Source organism: Somniosus microcephalus, chromosome 1 (genome assembly GCF_052327205.1).
Source record: "Somniosus microcephalus isolate GS21.2 chromosome 1, FLI_Smic_1.0, whole genome shotgun sequence".
Lineage (NCBI taxonomy): Eukaryota > Metazoa > Chordata > Chondrichthyes > Squaliformes > Somniosidae > Somniosus > Somniosus microcephalus.
The window spans coordinates 169,816,740-169,836,823 of record NC_140987.1 but is presented as its reverse complement, the minus strand read 5'-3'; the positions used below and the strand labels follow the sequence as shown (position 1 = coordinate 169,836,823).

At 49.7% G+C, this 20,084-nt stretch overlaps 1 protein-coding gene across 1 annotated transcript in view; it reads left to right on the top strand.

Moving 5' to 3' along the window:
• The window catches only part of LOC147124458 (calcium/calmodulin-dependent protein kinase type IV-like), a 418,574-nt gene that overhangs the window by 346,291 nt on the left and 52,199 nt on the right, over positions 1–20,084 (top strand). The gene's annotated exons all lie outside the window — the stretch shown is intronic.

Sequence of the window (20,084 nt, the reverse complement as noted above, 5' to 3'; positions counted from 1 at the left end):
GCTTAGGGGCCATCTCCCTGGAGGGCGAGTAGGCAAGCGAGTCCTGCTGCATTGGACTTAGAGGAGGACCGCGTCAGCGCGGCCATGAATAGCCAGACCTTGAGCATGCACACTGAGCTCATGGGTGCAATGGCAAGGGAGCCCGAAAACATTGATGGACTGGCTAGGAGTGTGGAGCAGTCTGCTGCAGCACAGGCTGACGCACCGCAACGGCTTAGTGCTGCAATTCAGTCATTGGCTGGTGTCATCCAGTCTCAAACTGCTCTCATGCAGTCTCAGATTGATGTCACACAAGCACTGACTGCTGCCGTCGTCGCTGGGTCGACCACATTGCCGCGGGGCACTCACGGTGCCGCAGCAGGCCAGCAATCTGTGCTCGAGCAGATTGCTCCGGATACTCTGGTACTGCCCCGTGGGAGTGCCAGTGTGTCGGTCGAGCAGGAAGGTGCTGTCCTCTCTCAGGATGACAGCATTCCTGCTCCCACCACTGGCACTTCCCCATTGCACTTGCCACCGTCTGCAACACAGCCAGCCCAGACTGCTGCTGCCCATGCAGAGTTGGTGCAGTCTGCAGCTGGGGCCTCCAGGCCCACAGCAGGTCGAGGGCGTCCTTCAAGGGCATCTGTAGTCTCTGCACCTGACATTCAGCAGCCTTCTACCAGCCTTGCTGCAGCCACTGGGGCCCCATTACAGAGGAGTAGTAGGGTGGGAAGGGGGGAAGTGCGCAGGGGATGGAAATCACCCTCGAAGGACAAACAGTAGGAGGTCTAAATAAATGGTGGTAATGTTTGTAGTAATGGTCGAGGTTCGTGTGATTACATTTGCCGATTATCTCCATCTTCCGAGAACCAGTTCTGTTATTTCATGATTTATTGGGCTAGAAATTCAGTTGCGTGTGCGACCAGTTACCGCCCAAAGAGGGCTTCTGCGGCAGTAGAGGAGTTTGCGCTGATATTCAGCGCTGCGGTAATGGCAGCGGTAGCCGGTAGCGCTGCGCCAGCACCGATGACGTCATCGGTGTGCGCAGTGCCCCGGTTCCGCCCCGCTACCGGCCCGACCCCCATATTTAGTTGCGGCCGCCTCTTCCGCAGCGGCCGCAAACAACGTTGTGAAGACCGGGCCGTGCTGCAGCCTTAGTGGCGCTAGTTAAGGCGGAGGTGCGGCCGGCCGCTTTTTCGGCGGCCGCCTGGCCGCACCTCCTTCCCCGGCCTCCTCCACCGCCCCCCCCCCCCCCCGCGGCATTGCCGGCTGCTTTCCGCGAGCCCGGCACTTCTCCGTGGTGCCGGGCTCATTTGCCGGCACTATCAAGCGGCGAGCTCCCCGTTGCAGGCACCTCCCCCTTAAGAGAAGGAGGAGGCCTGCAGTACCACAGCCTGCCGCTCCGCAGGGGGTGGCGCAGCGGCACCTACAGCGCTGAAATTCAGTTTCAGCGCCCCAAGCGGGGGTGGGCACACCCTGGAATAGCGCCCGGTTCCGACTTGGGGCGCAAAAACTGAATATCTGACGGGCGCAACTGGCTCCGCGCGCAGCGCTAACTTTTGGGCGCTAGCCAGCTGGTGGGGCCTTACTGAATTTCTAGGCCATTGTGTTTGTTTCTAATTGTTTCTCCTGAATAAATGACACACACAGAGTTTGCTAAAGAAAAAAGTTGCTGTATTCAAAATTTACATTTTTGGCCTTTGGAATCATTCCAGCTTTGGCCGGCAATAGCGGGTGCGGGCTGCTTTCTATGATGTTGTTCTCCATGCCAGAAGCCATCTTCTGAGTAGGGGCCTAGAAGCGGCTTGTTATCAGCCGTTGACGGTCGGCCCTTGCAGTGGCAACATTGTGCGCCTCCCTCCCACGTTGGTGCTGCTGCTGATCATCCTCCTCTTCCTCCTCCTCTTCCTCCTCCTCCTCCTCAGGTGGTGCACCAATCCCTGGTCGCATTGGCTGGGTCCTCAAGATTGCCAGGTTGTGAAGCATGCAGCACACAACTATGAAGAGGGAGACTCGCTCAGGTGAGTACTGCAGGGCTCCTCCTGAGTGGTCCAGACAGCGGAACCGTTGCTTGAGCATGCCGATTGTCTGCTCAATTATGTTCCTGGTGGCGATATGGCTCTCATTATACCGCAGCTCGGCAGGAGTGTTGGGGTTACGGAGCGGTGTCATCAGCCAGGTGCAGAGTGGATAACCCTTGTCCCCGAGGAGCCATCCACTTGGGTGATGCGGTGCCTGGAAAAGGTCTGGCACACCAGTCTGGCGCAGGATGAAAGCATCATGGCTGCTGCCAGGATAGCGGGCATTGACGGCGAGTATGAGCTGTCTGTGGTCACAGACCAACTGCACATTTAAGGAGTGGTAGCTCTTGCAGTTTTGGAATACCTCTGCATTTTCATGCGGTGCCCGCAATGTCACATGCGTGCAGTCAATGGCACCCTGCACCATGGGGAAACCCGCTATCCTAGCAAAGCCACATGTGCGTTCATGCTGTTTGGCCCGGGTCATGGGGAAAGAGATGTACTGGCGTCTCCTTTTATACAGGCGATTTGTCATCTCCTGGATACAGCAATGGACATCGAACTGGGAGATATTGGCGATGTCCCCAGTAGATGCTTGAAAGGAGCCGCTGGCATATAAATTCAGAGCCACTGTCACCTTCACTGCCACTGACAGAGATGTCCTGCTCCTCAGTTGAGGCTGCAGATCTGGTTGCAGCAGGTGGCAGAGCTCAGTGACCAGCTCCTTGCTGAAGCGCAGCCTGCACAAACACTGCTCCTCAGACAAATGAATGTAGGAGAATTGCTCCCGGAATACCCTGGGAGGGTAAGGTCTCCTGTGCAGAGGCCTGTTGACCCTCCTCCCTCTGGCCATGTTTGCCACTCTCTCTCTGCATCTGTGCTGCCTCCGATTTTGCAGGTGCAGGACGACGCCCCGAATCAGTGCAGCCCCCATAGTCTCTTCTGAATCGCTGCAATGAAGGTCAAATCAAAATGAACCTGCAAAGTGCTGCTCATTACGCAAAGCTCCTTCACACAGCGTTGAATCTCTCCAGAGGTCTCTCTCTCTCTCAGAATGTGTGGTGCAAAAATGTCGCCGACAAAAAAAGGCAGGAAGCGGCCACCTTTAAATAGCGCTCTCCCAGCCCCTTCTTGACTGCAAAATGTTCCCCTCTACCTGTCGTTGCTAGCGGCAGGTGGAAAGGCAGGGGCCGCCACTCAATATCCGGTCCAGGGCGTTGCATACTCGACTGACGTCCCGATCTGCGGGCGCAGGAGGTCGTTGCGGTAGTGTTTAGCGCCGCCGCAAAATGTCTGGTCAATTTCGTGAGCAGCACAAACATCGCCGTGCTCGGGCGCTAGTTGCTTTGCGCCCCGTTTGCACCCTCTTAGGGCGCTAACGGGAGGCGCTAATCAACCGAATTTTTCCCCCTATGGATTTTTGTTGAGAGAGAGTGAATAACCAAAGTTTTTATAGATTTTAACTACTCCCATCCAATGATTTGGATGAGGGGACCAAATGTAATATATCCAAGTTTGCTGATGATACAAAGCTAGGTGGGAATGTAAGTTGTGAGGAACATGCAAAGAGGCTGCAAGGGAATATAGACAGGTTAAGCGAGTGGGCAAGAACATGGCAAATGGAATATAATGTGGAGAAATGTGAAGTTATCCACTTTGGTAGGAAAAATAGAAAAGTAGAGTATTTTTTAAATGGTGAGAGATTGGGAAATGTTGGTGTTTATAGGGACCTGGGTGTCCTTGTACACAAATCACTGAAAGTTAATATGCAGGTACAGCAAGCAATTAGGAAAGCAAATGGTATGTTGGCCTTTATTACAAAAGGATTTGAATATAAGAGTAAAGGGGCTGGATTTTACCAGCCTTCTGGAGGCGGGACTGCTGGGAAAGTCAAAAAGAATGGGAGCGGGTCCCGAACCCACTCCCAACCCGCCGCCAGCCAATCTTCCCAGGAGTTAGGTCCCCGATTTGCGCAGGGACCCGACTCCTAGTTGTGGGAAGAGGATTATAGCCACTTAACTGCCTGTTAACAGGCAGTTAAGAGGTTTTTTCCAATTTCTAGACATCTGCTGTGGGCTTCCCAATGTCGGGGAACCCCGCCAGGGTAATTGAGGCAAACTGTGGGTCTGTTGTACTGTTGGTGTACAGATGACAGCTGCAGAAGTGGTGTGAAGGATGCAATGGGACTCTGGTGAGTATCAGAGGTAAGGAAATGTTGGGGAAGTCATTTTTAACGTGTTTAGATTTTTCTGTAGGTGACAAGCTTTGAAGTGTGGCCTCACCTCAATGGGAGAAGTGACAGATCGCTTCTGTACCCTCACCTGCAACTGCCATCTGTTTCATCCTAAGGAGAGAGTCATTGGAGAGTCTGGGTGCAAGGGCTCACCTTTGTACAGTGATTGTCAGTGTTTGACAGCACCTCAATGTTGTCAAACACTGTCAAATCATCTGTCAAAAATTTATGGTTCATGTGCCTTTAAGAAAACCGGCAGATGAAGCGTCATCAACTGACGTCATCTGACACCACCGGCTTTCCTTTAATTGGCCAGCAAGCCCACAGGGCGGGCTTAACAAGACCAATCAGGGGACAATAGCGTATATGCATCGGGCATCGCTGGGGGTTGGACTAGAACCCGGAAGGCAGCAGTTCCACCCCCAACTCGCCTCGGTGAGTAAAATCCAGCCCAAAATGTCTTACTGCAATTATGTAGGGCCTTGGTGAGACCACACCTGGAGTATTATGTGCAGTTTTGGTCTCCTTACCTAAGGAAGGATGTACTTGCCATAGAGGATGTGCAACGAAGGTTCACCAGACTGATTCCTGGGATGGGGGGATTATCCTATGAGGAGAGATTGAGTAGACTAGGCCTATATTCTCTAGAGTTTAGAAGAATGAGAGGTGATCTCATTGAAACATACAAAATTCTTACAGGGCTTGACAGGGTAGATGCAGGAAGGATGTTTCCCCTAGCTGGAGAGTCTAGAACCAGGGGTCACAGTCTCAGAATAAGGGATCGGCCATTTAGGACTGAGATGAGGAGAAATTTCTTCACTCAGAGGATGGTGAATCTTTGGAATTCTCTACCCTAGAGGGCTGTGGAGGCTCAGTCGTTGAGTATATTCAAGACAGAGATCAATAGATTTTTGGATATTAATGGAATCAAGGGATATGGGGATAGTGCAGGAAAGTGGAGTTGAGGTAGAAGATCAGCCATGATCCTATTGAATGATGGAGCATGATTCTCTTGCAAGCAATTTTGTGAAATATAAATTCTTTAGCATAATAACAAAAAATAAGCCAATCACAACACAGTGGTAGTAATGCTCTTTTCTAACTTCTAAAGATGTTTGCTCAGTATAACTGATGAAAAGTTTGGTAATCCAGCTGTGGAATGTGCAATGTTTGTAATATCGCCATCAAAATGGAGAAAATCCTGATTTATCCACAAGGCTCTATCTTCCTGGAAAGTGTCCAACTGAATCTCAAATATTTGCACATTTAAAAGTTAAAAATTACCCACCTGCTGTTTAACAAAATCTACATAACTTTTAGTGTAGACCCCACACAAGCATACCTGATACTGCTTGTGTTCATTTGTATCAGTAAAATACGTCATTCAAGAGGGTATGTCATGCTTTCTTTCTCCACCTGTAATTTTCTGGTACACGCTGATTGTATCTGAAGTCCCACAAATGCTGGAATATCTCAGAGCATTATAGGATTTTTTGATTATGAATAGTAATCCATTTTAATTTAGATGTATCAAAATCTTTGGTAAAATTGTAAAATACTCAAAATGTTTTGATGATTTCTTCTTTTGTTATTTAGCAAATGAGGTATTTTAAGCTTTAGTGTACTCTTTTGTAAAAACTGAAATAATTACTGAAGTGAGCATTCTAAAAACAGTTAATTACAGAAATGATAATGGAGCCTATTAGCCTGGAAAAAGTGGTAGAAGCACTTTTAACAATTTTGCAGTCAAATGCTCAAACCTAGGGCTGCTATTTTTATCAGCTTCAACTATGGTGGGTTATATCAGCTCTCAAATAGACACTGAAGTAGAGTGCTTCACATAAGTCACGCATCCCACCATGACATTGGCAAGAGTTGAAAAAACATTGGGGGCGATTTTCCCAGTGGAGGCGGGTTTCGGTTTGGGTGGGTTCCAAACTCGCCTCCACTGAGAGGTGGGAAAAATTTGCGATTTTCCCTTAATTGGCCAGTTGATTTCAGAGGTGTGGGTTCCCCTGGGCCAATTAGTGTTTTGGGACTGAAACTCACCTCTGCTGATGTCACTTATCCAGCTTCATCTAAGGGCTGCTTGCTGCCTTGACTCATTCGACTGGTTTTTGGTCGATGCTGCACCACGTCCAAGCTGTTATCTCCTTGAAGAATGGCCAGCTCCAAGGCGAGGGTCTTCCCGAGGTTCTCGGATGAGGCGCTGGGTATGCTGGTTGAGGGGGCGAGAGCTAGCAGGGAGGTGCTCTTCCCCTCATCTGGGAGGAAGAGGCCTCCCAAAGAAACCAAGGCAGTGTGGGTCCAGCTGGCAAGGGATATAACCTCCAGATCTGTGTGCAGATTGGGTGATTGATTCTGTTTATTGATGAAATGCCATCCCTGTGGGAATGTATTAAAATTAGGTGATGGCAAACTGTTGGCGTGGTGGCATCTGTTGTTTCGGCTTAGGCAGCCCCACATTGCGGGCTCCGCGACACTTGCGTGGTCAGGTTGGTAGTCAGAGTGAAAGGAGGCCAGAGAGTCATGTCCATTGTCTATCATGTGTTAAGAAGGAGCCAAGTACTTGTGCCACAATGGGCAACCTATGCAAAGCTGGCCAGGATGAGTGCATTCCTTGCACGACGTGCTTCCATGCGCTGGCGCCTTCTGCCCTGTGCAGCATCAGGTGGGTGAGCAGGAGGTTGGGACTCCTGCTGCTGTTGCTGCTGAGCTGCCTGGTTCTGCTGCTGCCGTGGCTGCTCCTCATCGAATCTGAGGTCCATGGTGAAAGGAAATAAATGGTTCCCATGCTGCTGGCAGATATCTCCGTTGGGGAAGCGCTCAGTCCAAGCAGGGAGAGGGTTTTCCAAGGAGGCCCCACAGTTGAGAGATAGAAGCTGCAGCACCTCCGACTTCGGTAGGCCTGCTAAAAGTGCTGAAAGACCTTTGGAACAAAAGTTCTGCCACGTACAACTACTCCCTGATGAAAGTTCCATTTTAATGGTGGAGCTGCAGCTGTGAGGAGGTCACCCACTTGTCAACCCGCCAGGATTAGCTGGCGTGGTTTAGGAGGGTCGTGCAACACGCTGAAAATGTGGTAAAATAACAAAGACCTGTCAAAATAGGATTATAGAGGCCCTTAACTACTATTTAAGGGTCTTAACTACCTCTCTCGACTGATGGAGGCGGGACCAAATCACACCCATCAAACCCACCTCTGGCAAAATTGCATGAAGGCGGGTTGGAAGCGGGTTCCAAACCTGCCCTCAGTTTTTGCCATTTTGCCAACTGTCCCGCCTCCAAAACCGCCTCCTCGGGGCTGGGAAAATCGCCCCCATCATTGCCATTTCACTTTGCTGCTGAGCATGTCTATTATGGGCTATTGATAATGATGGGAATTGTTGAGTTGTTGAGAATTCTGTGGCATGGAGCGCACATCCCCATTTTCCTGGATGCTTCAGTGGGGGAAATCACCATGCAGTGAAAAATCTGAAAAGGGAAGAAAAAGTTGGCTGTGCAACCTGATTACCATCATATTGGATAAAACTGACCTATTATAGCTCAGCAATAAAAGCATCCTTTTTTAAGCACTTAGAATATTGCAGCTTTCTGAGAACTAAATTACCATAATCTATTGTGTCAGAAAAGACAAAATTGATGTTTTAACTTAAACAGAGAATGGAGCATTGAGAGTATGTTACAGTGGCCCCTAGATGCAGAGAATCCACAAAGGGATTATAGGGTCTGCAAAATCATCAGATTTCTATATTCTCCTTTATTTGTTGATTTACTAGCACATTGTTTCTGCTTTCTAATAAAAAATATTCTGCTATTAAAGCATTGTATTCCTTTTGAGTAGCTGGCACTGTCTTTCAGAAGTTAGGACAAGGCCTGTGGTATTGGCAGGTGCCCCACCCACAATAAAAAATCCAAAAACTACTGTTACAAGGTTGTAGTGAAGTAAACAGTTCAATACAGTTCAAATCATGTGGACTTCAGTTCAAGTTACTTAATCTAATCTCAGACGATTGCTGTTTCACCTGCTGCCTACAAAAACAAGAAAACAATAAACAAGCAACAGATTAAGCATGCTTCCTCCTCACAAACTCCACCTGTATAACAGGTTGAAGAATGTTTTAAGGATGTAACACAGTTTGGAGATGAAATTTTCTCGATAAATCATTACAGCTTTGCTCTTACGATTCATAATTTCTCAATGTAGTACAAGTTTTTAACACACTCAAGGGGTGAGGTTAATTTTAACTTTTTTCGCTGGACGAGAAACAGGAAAGAAAATCTTTTCCATTGACTTCAATAGAAAAGAAAATCAAATGAAGTGTAAAACTGGCTACCGATTGACTATCACCTGTTTTTTGCCCAGTGATAAAAGTTAAATTTACCATAAAGAGTCTCAAATCTAAAAATTTATATTAGTGATGTTATCGTACAAACGCTTTGGGCTGGATTTTCCGAGTGGAGTTGGCAGCAGGATTGGTAGTCGGCGGGTTCCAGTCCCGCTCCCGGCTCCAGCTGGCCTGCTGACACAATTTTCTTTTAATTGGGCAAGTTAAGCCCACCGTGCGCGTTACCCGCCCTGATCACAAGGTGCAGGTCTGCTGAGCTGCTCTAATGACGCATTTGCAGCCGGTGTATTTAAGGGGGCCATTTCACAATTAGATCTCACTTTGTTTTTGATGCTCCTGAGTGCTGATGCTCTCCACAATGTCTGCAGAGAGACAAAAGGCAGCTCCCGGCTTCAACAATGACTCCCTCCATGTTCTTGTGGAGGGAGTCAGAGGACATCGGGAGGTCCTATACCCAGGTGATGGAAGGAGGAAACCTCCTCAGCAGACAAAGGCAGCCTGGCTGCAAATAGCTGAGGAGGTCAATGCCAGGTCTGTGTTCAGACGCACCTGGATCCAATGTAGGAAAAGGTTCAATGATCGCCTGCGCTCTGGAAAAGTGAGTATAAAAGCACACTTATCTTAATTCTTCTGTGCCTGTCATCACATCCCCATCACGCTGCATTGCCACCCCTACTCCTGCACATCCTTACTCACCCCAACATCTCTTGCACCATCACCCATCCCTCTCTCCCTATGTACAGAAACATTTTCCCATCTTACTATGCACCCCTCACACCCACCCTCGAGGCTATGCAATGACAACAACTAACAACTCAAAAGGAGGGAACTTGGTAATGGGAACCCACTCCATCATAGTCTCCCACTAAACATCTATCCTATCCATTCTTTACACTCATTCCATCACTCTCACTGAAACGTCACTTCTTTCCCTCATTGCAGGAAAAGAGAGTCCACAATAAGAGGGAGAGAACAGGAGGAGGAACACGATCATTCCCCCAGCTCACCCACGCTGAGGAGGCTGCTCTCCACATTGCGGGAACAGTGGAACAGCTCGAAGTGGTGGACAGAAGAGGGGCTCAGTAGAACAACCCGGTGACAGAATAATTCTCCATCCATGTTATTTGGCTTTCATGAGTGACTGATATGGAATCTGCTGTCAATAGAAATGGAATGCTCATCATGTGCACAGTGGGATGTGTCTGCAATCTATATATCACATGTCTAACTCATGTCTTTACTCTCCCACAGGACCATCAAGAGCCCCCCTCCCTACTGTCCAGGAAGAAGAGCAGGAGGACTCCTCAGAGGATGCTGCATCCTTTGAGGGAGCAGTGTCAGCAGAAATGAGCGCACCCTGCACCAGCGCAGAGACGCACGCCTCAGTGGGTCGTATGTGACAGAGTAGTGTTGTCACCTGGTGTATCACAACTCACGAGTAACCAAAAGCAGATGGTGGAGACAGGGACAGCAGTAGAGAGTCATCGTCATAGGCCGCAGGATGCTCTTTGCTCTGCTCAGCTGCATGTAGACACTGAGCCTCGGGGGCCATCCAAAAAGAGAGTGGTGCTGGAGTTTCAGGAACAAGTGCAGGAGGCTCTGATCAGGTTTGCAATCACAGTGACTGCGATGCGAGTGTGCAGAGAATGGAGGAGTCCATCTCAAACATGAGCAACGTCATGGTGCACGCAATGGCAAATGTAGGTGCCACCATGGACGGGTCCTCATGGCCCCACGGATGTGCAGCAAGGTGCCCTCCAGCTACTTGCTAGCAGAGAAGTGCGGGTGGCCCATGAGAGGGATGATGGTGGGAGGGGACATGCAAGTGGGGGCTCCTCTCCAAGCGCTCAAACTGTCATCCCCTTGCCAACCCCTCGGTCAGAGCCCCAGATGCTTCCGCCAACAGTGATGGCCTAGTCTGCCCCTGCACAGCCGCAGGAGGAGCAGACTTTGGCGGAGCCCTCAGAGGCTCCAAAACCCAGAGGATGACCGCCAAAGGCGTCTACGCAGGCGCAGCAGGGATGTGAGCAGGCTGCTTCTACATCTGCTGAAGCCATAGAGGTAAGTACCACGTGGAAGCACGCGTAAGAGAAAGCTGCCACATAAATAGTCACAAGGCAACTCACTTGGGTGTTCTGCTAGAAATCAATGTTAAGTTTATGATATTTAGTTCTGAAGTAATAAATTAATGTTCTGTGAATGTTTGACATCATTGCCATATGTCTGCTCACAATTTGAAGTGGCACAGTGAAGGGTGAGGGCGCCTTTTATGTCCAGCAATGGAAGTGACAGTGGATATAGAGTTAACACCACACACTTACAGCCTCAAGACAGAATGGCCACGATTTTATTAATGGAGGCAGGTTGAGGGCGGGCCTGCTGCTCGGCAGCCTTCGGATCCGCTCCCAGATGCCGCCCCCCAGCAGTTACGATTTTACCATGATTGGCCTCGTTACGGCCGACGTGCAGGTCATTCCAGGCAATTGCTTGGAGCATGTCAGATTCTCGCCTCTGATGATGCGTTGTTTGAGTAAAAATTTATAGGGGCCATGTCCCCTTTGCAAAAGCATTAGGTTTTTTCTCTTAAAGGTGCTGGCTGCTACAGGGATGGCAGCCCCAAAAACTAAGGCTGCACCCAGGTTCAATGAGGGCTCCCTCCATGTTCTTGTGGAGGGAGTTAGAGGACGTCAGGAGGTCCTCTTCCCTGGAAATGGAAGGAGGAGGCCTCCTCAGCAAACCAAGGCAGCTTGGCTGCAAATTGCTGAGGAGGTGTGTTCGAGGTCTGTGTGCAGACGCACATGGGTTCAGTGTCAAGAAAGGTTTAATGATCTGCTGAGATCACCTAAAGTATGGCCTCTGTGTATTGGGGAATGGAAGTTCAAGAGTGAGGGTTCAGGTCGAATACCATATACAATGTTGGAGGTGACACTGAGCGCAAACCACCATTTATTGGACAGATGATGCCTGAGGTTTTGAGAATGTCGGACTTATTTTCATCTCCCATGTGCCAGCCACCTGTGGTTGAAGCGTAAGCTTGCATGAATGAGTGCATCCCTTGCCTGACGTCCAGCAATGTGGTCGCCTGCTGCTGGATTGGCCACATCTGGCCTCGCAAGGCGTCGCTCCCCCTCATCCTCCTCCTTGTTCTCCTCGTCCTTTTCCTCTTCCTCCGAGAAGGCTGTGTGCTGAGCCACTTGTTCATGCGGCAGCACTAAGCCGCTCTGCTGTGCGATGTTGTGCAGGGCACAGCAGACCACAACGATTCTGGACACCCTGGCTGGTACATACTGCAAGGCTCCTCCAGATCTGTGTAGGCATCGGAAGCGCATTTTGAGCAAGCCGATGGTTTGTTCGATGATGCTTCTGGTGGGTAAGTGACTCACATTGTACCGCTCTTCAGCATCGTTTGATGGCCTCCTCATCGGTGTCATAAGCCACTTTTTCAGGGGATAGCCCTTGTCGCCAAGAAGCCATCCGGAAAGTTGGTTTGGTGGATGGAAAAGCTGAGGCACAGTAGACTGGCGCAGGATGAAGGAGTCATGGCAACTGCCAGGGTACTTGCGCAAACATGCATGATGATCTTCCTGTGGTTACACACCAGCTGGACGTTCAGGGAGTGGAATCCCTTACGTTTGACCAGCTGAGTTGTGATAGGGGGCCATAATGGCTACATGTGTGCAGTCTATGACACCCTGCACCATTGGCAAGCCTGCCATATTGGCAAAGCCAACCACACGCGCCATCACACTTGGGCCATCCGTGGAGAAGTGGATGTAATTGTACACCTTTGCAAAGAGGGCATCGGTGACCTTCATGATGCAAGTGTGTGCAGCCGACTGGGAGATGCCGCTGATGTCTGCAGCTGATCCCTGGAAGGAGCCCGAGGCAAAAGTTGTTGAGTGCGGTGGTGACTTTGACAGCAACTGGTAAGGAGTGTCCACACGCTCCTCTGGGCTCCAGGTGTTGGTGCAGCATTGCACAGATGTCAGCGACTACATCTCTCGAATGTCTCAGCCTCCTTTGGCACTGCTGCTCAGTCATGCTGAGTAAGCTGATACTCTGCCTGTAAACCCTGTGTTGGGGTATCTCCTGTGGCGAGATGCAGCCCTGCGCTGAGGCCCTGCGCCCTGTGCATCATCAGGTGGGTGAGGAGAAGGTTGGCGCTCCTGGTGCTGGTGCTGCTGTTGTGGCTGGTTGTGGTGCTGCCGTGGCTGCTCTTCCTCCGAATCTGATGACCAGGATGAGAGGATATAAATGGTTCCCATCCCGTTGCTATAGATTTCATTTGAGGCAAGAAGCTTGCAAGCGCACAGTCGAAGTGGCCTGAAATTATTCCAATCAGGTCACACTGCAGATGGCTGTCAGTTTGAACAGTCACAAGGTCAGTAGATTTGCAAAATCTTATCCCAAACCTCCAACAACAAAGTTGTTGCATTAGAATGTCAGCCATGTTACAGGAGTGCTTTTAAAGTGCTGCAACAATGACTACAAATCATGTCCTCCAGCAACTCATCTCCTTGCAGCTGGCCTGTTTCTGACAAGATGGGAAACAGGAGCCAGAAGCACGAAAATGGGAAACCACTATAAAAATAGGATTAGCAAGGCAGTTAACAGGCTGTTAACTGCCTTAACTACCTGTCCCACCAGTTCCAGTCGGGTCAGTTTGGGAGCGGCTGACCCGACACTCATTAAAATTGCGCGGGGGCGGGATGGAGGCGGCTTAGCAGTCTGAAGCCAATTTTTCCGATTTTCACTGCCCACCCTCCTCCTCAGGGCTATTAAAATCGAGCCCAATGTGTCTCCCAAATCCTGAAATCAGCAACCTCTGACATTTGAAAGTGAACATACGTGAGAGTGCAGCTTTTAGACTGCAGTTGCAGCTGTGAACTATCCAGCTCGTTGGTCCTCCCGGTATACTTACCTGGCGAGATCTCCGAACGTAGTGAAACCCGTTGAAAATGTGGGAAAATAGGAAAAGGTTGTCAAAATAGCAGTTAACAAGCACTTAACAAGGAGTTAAGTGTCTTTAATCCCTCACCTGCTGTTTGGTATCGGGTCTTTTGTGAAATCTCAGACCCAACACTTTGGAAACTCACACGGAGGTGGGATTGTGGCAGGTTTCGAACCCGTCGTCAATCATTTTGAATTTAACAGCTGACCCGCCCTCTGAGCGCCGGCAAAATCACGGCAATTATGTGTTGGTATCAAGTTCCCTCTCCACTATTTAAATGGAGTTGTAAACCAATTAGAAATAATAGATTAAATACCTCTGTTAAAGTAGTGCAGAGATAAGTTTGATACAACTGTGTTAAAGTTTGTAAGGTAACTGCTCAGAGTAATTTTCAAGCGAAGAAAATAAGCTGTGAAAGCAAAGCTTGAGTGGTTTGCAGTCATCTAAACCTGGAGATTGTAAATATACTTCTGTGGCGGTACCACCGGTTGTCCCTTACTAACTATGTACATAATTCACTTTAACCTAACTAGTTTGTATGTAACTGACCTGTTTGGGCCGTTGCCCCTTTAACTTACCTGTTGGGCCGTTGCCCCCTTAAGAGGCGACCTAACGCGCTGACGTCACGTCGCGCATCCCGTGACGCACGCGCGCCGGCCACGGGCCCGGCTCGGCCTTCCATGGCGGCCGCCGGCACAGCCTGGCCTACCGCGACTTCAGCCGCATCGGCCAGCCGACGTGAGCGACGCGATCTCCCGCTCCCGCGACAAGCGCCGGCCCAGCTCGGCCTCCCGCGCTCGCGACTTCAGCCTCAACGGCCAGCCTCAGTGCTGGGTAAACGCGCCAACATATCGGCACAGGTCACGTGACCGCCCCAAGCGCGGGTGATCATTTTCCAGAACTCCCTGGACTCAGGAAAGGTCCCGGCAGATTGGAAAACTGCTAATGGAACACCCTTATTTAAGAAGGGAAGTAGACAAAAAGCTGGAAACTATAGACCAGTTAGCCTAACATCTGTGGTTGGCAAAATGTTGGAGTCCATTATTAAGGAAACAGTATCAGAGCATTTGGATAAACATAATTTAATAGGACCGAGTCAGCATGGTTTTACGAAGGGGAAGTCATGTTTGCCAAATTTGCTCGAATTCTTTGAGGATTTAACATACAGGGTGGATAAAGGGGAACCAGTGGATGTAGTGTATTTGGACTTCCAAAAGGCATTTGACAAGGTTCCACACAAAAGATTATTGATCAAGATAAAAAAATCACGGGATTGGGGGTAATATACTGGCATGGGTGGAAGATTGGCTATCTAACAGAAAACAAAGAGTTGGGATAAATGGTTCGTTCTCGGGCTGGCAATCAGCAACTAGTGGTGTCCCACAGGGATCAGTGCTGGGACCCCAACTCTTTACAATCTATATTAACGATTTGGAGGAAGGGAACGAGTGCAACATATCCAAGTTTGCCGATGATACAAAGATGGGAGGGAAAGCAGTGAGTGAGGAGGACATAAAAAACCTGCAAAAGGACATAGACAGGCTAAGTGAGTGGGCAGAGATTTGGCAGATGCAATATATTGGCCCTGAAATTAGGATCAGGTGCTTGCCGCGCATGCAAGCCCCCGATCTGCACTCACCCTGTGCGCCGACATCTGAAGCCCGGGCCTGCTTGCATTTCCTGTCACTGGCCCGGTTCAGATGTCGGCGCGATGTGCTTACCTGATCCAGCGGCGTAGTTAGTGCGATGTGCCGGCTGGGATCAGGTGAGCACTGCAGCCAATCAGGGGAGGGGAAACTCATTCATGAGTTTGACAGAAAGAGCTGTCAAACTCATGAAAACTCCTGGCCCCAAAACACTACTTAAACCTGAAAGAAAATTTAAAAAAACATTGCACTACTTAAATGAACAATAAAGAACTCTGAAAAACTATTTTAAACAATAATTTTAAAATTTGGGGAAAAAAATGTTTTTTAATCGGGGCTAAAACTAAACTTACCTTACTGTAAATTCTTTAAAAATAACAAACCTGTGGGAAAAAAAATTCTCAATTGTACTAAAAGCCCACTTACCTGAAAAACTAAGTACTTACGTGTGGTTTTTCTATGCCTAAAGACCGGAGGCCATTACACACGCGCAACTCTGGAAAAAAAAAAGGAACTCCACTGCGCACACGCTGCCTGTGCAGTCGCGCACGTTCTGCCTCTTAACCCCTTGGGTCAGAGGATAGGAAATGCTGGTTTTCAGCGCATGCGCTGTGCATGCTGAAAACCAGCAATTCCTCCAGGCACACGCGTGAGTACCCCGTCCTTACTCACGCGTTGTGCCCGGAATTACTGGGCCAATGTTGGAAAGTGTGAGGTTATGCACTTTGAAAGAAAAAATCAAAGGGCAAGTTATTATCTAAATGGAGAGAAACTGCAAAGGGATCTGGGGGTCCTGGTACATGAAACACAAAAAGTTAGTATGCAGGTGCAGCAGGTGATCAGGAAGGCCAATGGAATCTTGGCTTTTATTGCAAGGGGGATGGAGTATAAAAACAGGGAAGTCTTGCTGCAGTTATACAGGGTATTGGTGAGGCCACACCTGGAATACTGCGTGCAGTTTTGGTTTCCATATTTAAGAAAAGATATACTTGCTCTCGAGGCGGTTCAGAGAAGGTTCACTCGGTTGATTCCAGAGATGAGGGGGTTGACGTATGAGGAAAGGTTGAATAGGTTGGGACTCTACTCATTGGAGTTCAGAAGAATGAGAGGCGATCTTATCGAAACATATAAGATTGTAAGGGGGCTTGATCGGGTGGATGCGGTGAGGATGTTTCCACTGATGGGTGAGACTAGAACTAGGGGGCATAATCTTAGAATAAGGGGCTGCCCTTTCAAAGCTGAGATGAGGAGAAACTTCTTCACTCAGAGGGTAGTACAGGAAACTTTGTATGATAGCAAAATACTGCAGATGTTGGAAATCCGAAATAACAACAGAAAATGCTGGAAAAACTCAGCAGGTCAGGCAACATCCGTGGAGAGAAATTTGAGTTGACGTTTCGGGTTGGACCCTTCTTCAAAACTGGAAAGAAAAGAAACTAGATCGAAGGCAGGGCTGCGATCGGACAAAAGAATAAAAGAAACAAAAGAAGTAAAAGAGATTAGAAGCTAGACGAGATGGTAATAGGCTGGGATTAGGTGTAAACTTTGTGCTATCCGGCACCCATGGGACCGAGCTACTGCCGTTTTTTCAAAAGCTCCGGATAGACCAGCGTCAATGTTATCAGATAGGAGCTTTTCATCGCAGTATCTGACCACAAACACTGTTGCTCAGCAACAGCTTGTAAACACTCGGCCCGTGGCTTGGAAGCGTCTCTGAAGCTGTTGCTAAGATACAGAGGCGCTTTCTAGAGCCTGCCGTGTCTGACCACAAACACTGTTGCTCAGCAACAGCTTGTAAACACTCGGCCCAGTAGCTTGGAAGCGTCTCTGAAGCTGTTGCTAAGCGACAAAGACGCGTTCCAGAGCCTGCCTGTGAAAAGAATGCTAGGAGAGAAAAAAAACACCTAACCAAAACGGCTGCTGATTTCTGCCATTAGATCAAAGTTGCCGGACATTCAACTTCCGGATAGCACAAAGTTTCCTGTAAATCTATGGAATTTGCTACCCCAGAGAGCTGTGGAAGCTGCAACATTAAATAAATTTAAAATGGAGATAGACATTGTCCTAGCAGATAAGGGAATTAGGGGTTACGGGGAGAGGGCAGGGAAGTGGACGTGAGTCTAGATTCAGATCAGCCATGATCCTATTGAATGGCGGAGCAGGCCCGAGGGGCCGTATGGCCTACTCCTGCTCCTATTTCTTATGTTCTTATGTTCTAATGTCACGACGCGGTCACGTGACACCCGAAGCGCTGGAAAACACAGCCAAGCGTGATGACGTCATCACGCTCTCCACAGGACTGCGGACTCAGTCCTCGTGGCGTCCCCGCTGGGGAAAGACCTACTTCACAGTGCTCCTGCATCCAGCCGCCTTACCTGCTGTATTTCGTCTGTTCTTGTAAATAAACAACTTCTAGATTGTTCTCCTGAAGTCGAACTTGATTATTTAGTAGGCATTCGTCCAATACCTGCTGAGGTCAACCCGAATTCCTACAATTGGTGACCCCCGACTCCGTGGACGGTTTTCACGGAGGAAGCGCGCATCCTGAACCTCACCTACAATTGGTGACCCAACGACGTGAGTACGGGAGCTCATCAATTCCTACACTACAATTGGTGACCCCATATCTGTGAACGATTTTCACGGAAGACACGCGCAGCCTGAACTTCGTCGACAACCGACGAACACCAATTCCTACACTGGCGACCCCGCTTTTTGTGAACGTATTCGCAAAGGAAGCGCAGCCTGGAGGTGATCCCATTTTTCACGGACAAAACGCAGCCGGACCCCGATTTTTGTGAACAATTTTCACGAAAGAAGCACGCCATGGAAGCACCAACCATTCCGCTGTCGCTACCGCAATTCAGGGAGAAACAACCGCCCTCGTGCTTTGTAAAGGTAGAAGCCCTGTTCGCTGAGAACATCGATGCGTCGCAGACCACGCACTTGCTTACGGTCTCCGTTTTCGACTTTCCTACCACCACGCGGGTCGTCCGCCTCTACGTCCAACGCAACAGCAAGTATAAATCTCTCCAAGCGCGGGGTACAGCATGTTCGGGCCCACAAGATCGGAGCGCGCCCTGCGGGGATACCACGAGGACTCACCCCCGCGACCCACGAGGACTCGCTCCTCTCGAAACATGAGGACTCGCTCCTCTCGAAACACGAGGACCCACTCCTCCCGAAACACGAGGACCCATCCCTCGCAAACCACGAGGACCGTGCCCTCGTGAACCACGAAGACTCATGCCCCGCCGACGATGCACCAGCCCGTCAGCCTGCTGGTTGTGTTACCTTCCACACTTTTCGGCGAGACAAGAAGCGTGCCGCCCTCCCAGCTGTTTTCTCCTATAGCAAGAACAACTACAAGTGTTGCCGCCCTCCAGGCAGTGTTTACCCCTACCGAAATTCACAACAACCCGGACCTTTCTCCAGTTTTCTCCTTAACAAACGCAAACATCTCCTGACGCTGCAAACATCGAGGACGGGTCCAACGGGCATCCTGCGGCCGCGATCAGCCACGTGAAAGTTGCTGTCCTCACCGATCACTGATCAACGCAACAACTTTTCACCCTCCGTTGTGTTATCGTCGTAGCACTATGGCACGCACCGTTCCGTGCATTCCAGCCTTCCGAGGAGTTCGCTCACCTGTCGGCAAGTTCACCGACGTCGCCTGTCAAGTCCTTCTGGATCGCTCGTTTGGCATTTCTGCAGAGTTCGTCAGAACAAGGACTTGTTTCAACATCAATGGAGACATCGCCCGCGCCCGCCCAACCTGCCCATCACTCTGACAAGGCCTGCTGTTTCACACGTCTCCACGGTCCTTCGCCTGACGGATAGGTTTTATTCGCCATGACGTGCGTAAGGATCCGCTTACGACCAGCATCTTCAGACCTGGCCCGCCAAGTCGAGACAGCACGCCCGCCGAGACCACTAGCTCGTCAGACCATCTCATCTTTGGACTTTCGTTAAAGCGAATTCTGGGGGGGCGCATGTGGTGGTACCACCGGTTGTCCCTTACTAACTATGTACATAATTCACTTTAACCCAACTAGTTTGTATGTAACTTACCTGTTTGGGCCGTTGCCCCTTTAACTTACCTGTGGGGCCGTTGCCCTTTTAAGAGGCGACCTAACGTGCTGACTTCACGTCGCGCATCACGTGACGCACGCGCGCCGGCCACAGGCCCGGCTCGGCCTTCCATGGCGACCACCAGCACAGCCCGGCCTACCGCGACTTCAGCCGCATCGGCCAGCCGACGTGAGCGACGCGATCTCCCGCTCCCGCGGCAAGCGCCGACCCAGCTCGGCCTCCCGCGCTCGCGACTTCAGCCTCAACGGCCAGCCTAAGTGCCGGGTAAACACGCCGACGTATTGGCGCGGGTCACGTGACTGTCCCAAGCGCGGGCGAACGCGCTAACGTCACGACGCGGTCACGTGACACCCGAAGCGCGGGAAAACACAGCCGAGCGTGATGACATCATCACGCTCTCCACAGGACTGCGGACTCAGTCCTCGTGGCGTCCCCACTGGGGAAAGACCTACTTCACAGTGCTCCTGCATCCAGCCGCCTTACCTGCTGTATTTCGTCTGTTCTTGTAAATAAACAACTTCTAGATTGTTCTCCTGAAGTCGAACTTGATTATTTAGTAGGCATTCGTCCAATACCTGCTGACGTCAACCCGAATTCCTACACTTCTAAACTTACTTGTTTTGTGCCTTATTTTCCTTTAGGAGCTTTCACATTGAAGAGTTGTTGCTGTAGTTTTTATTTCTGTTGCCCGCTCTATTTATGGCGACTACCTTTTGTTGTTCAGCTGCCCATCATTGTGACAGCAAGAGGGTGTGTTCTACAACATTATCATGATATCAGTCCAACATTATAATGGTGTCACTTGACAGGAGG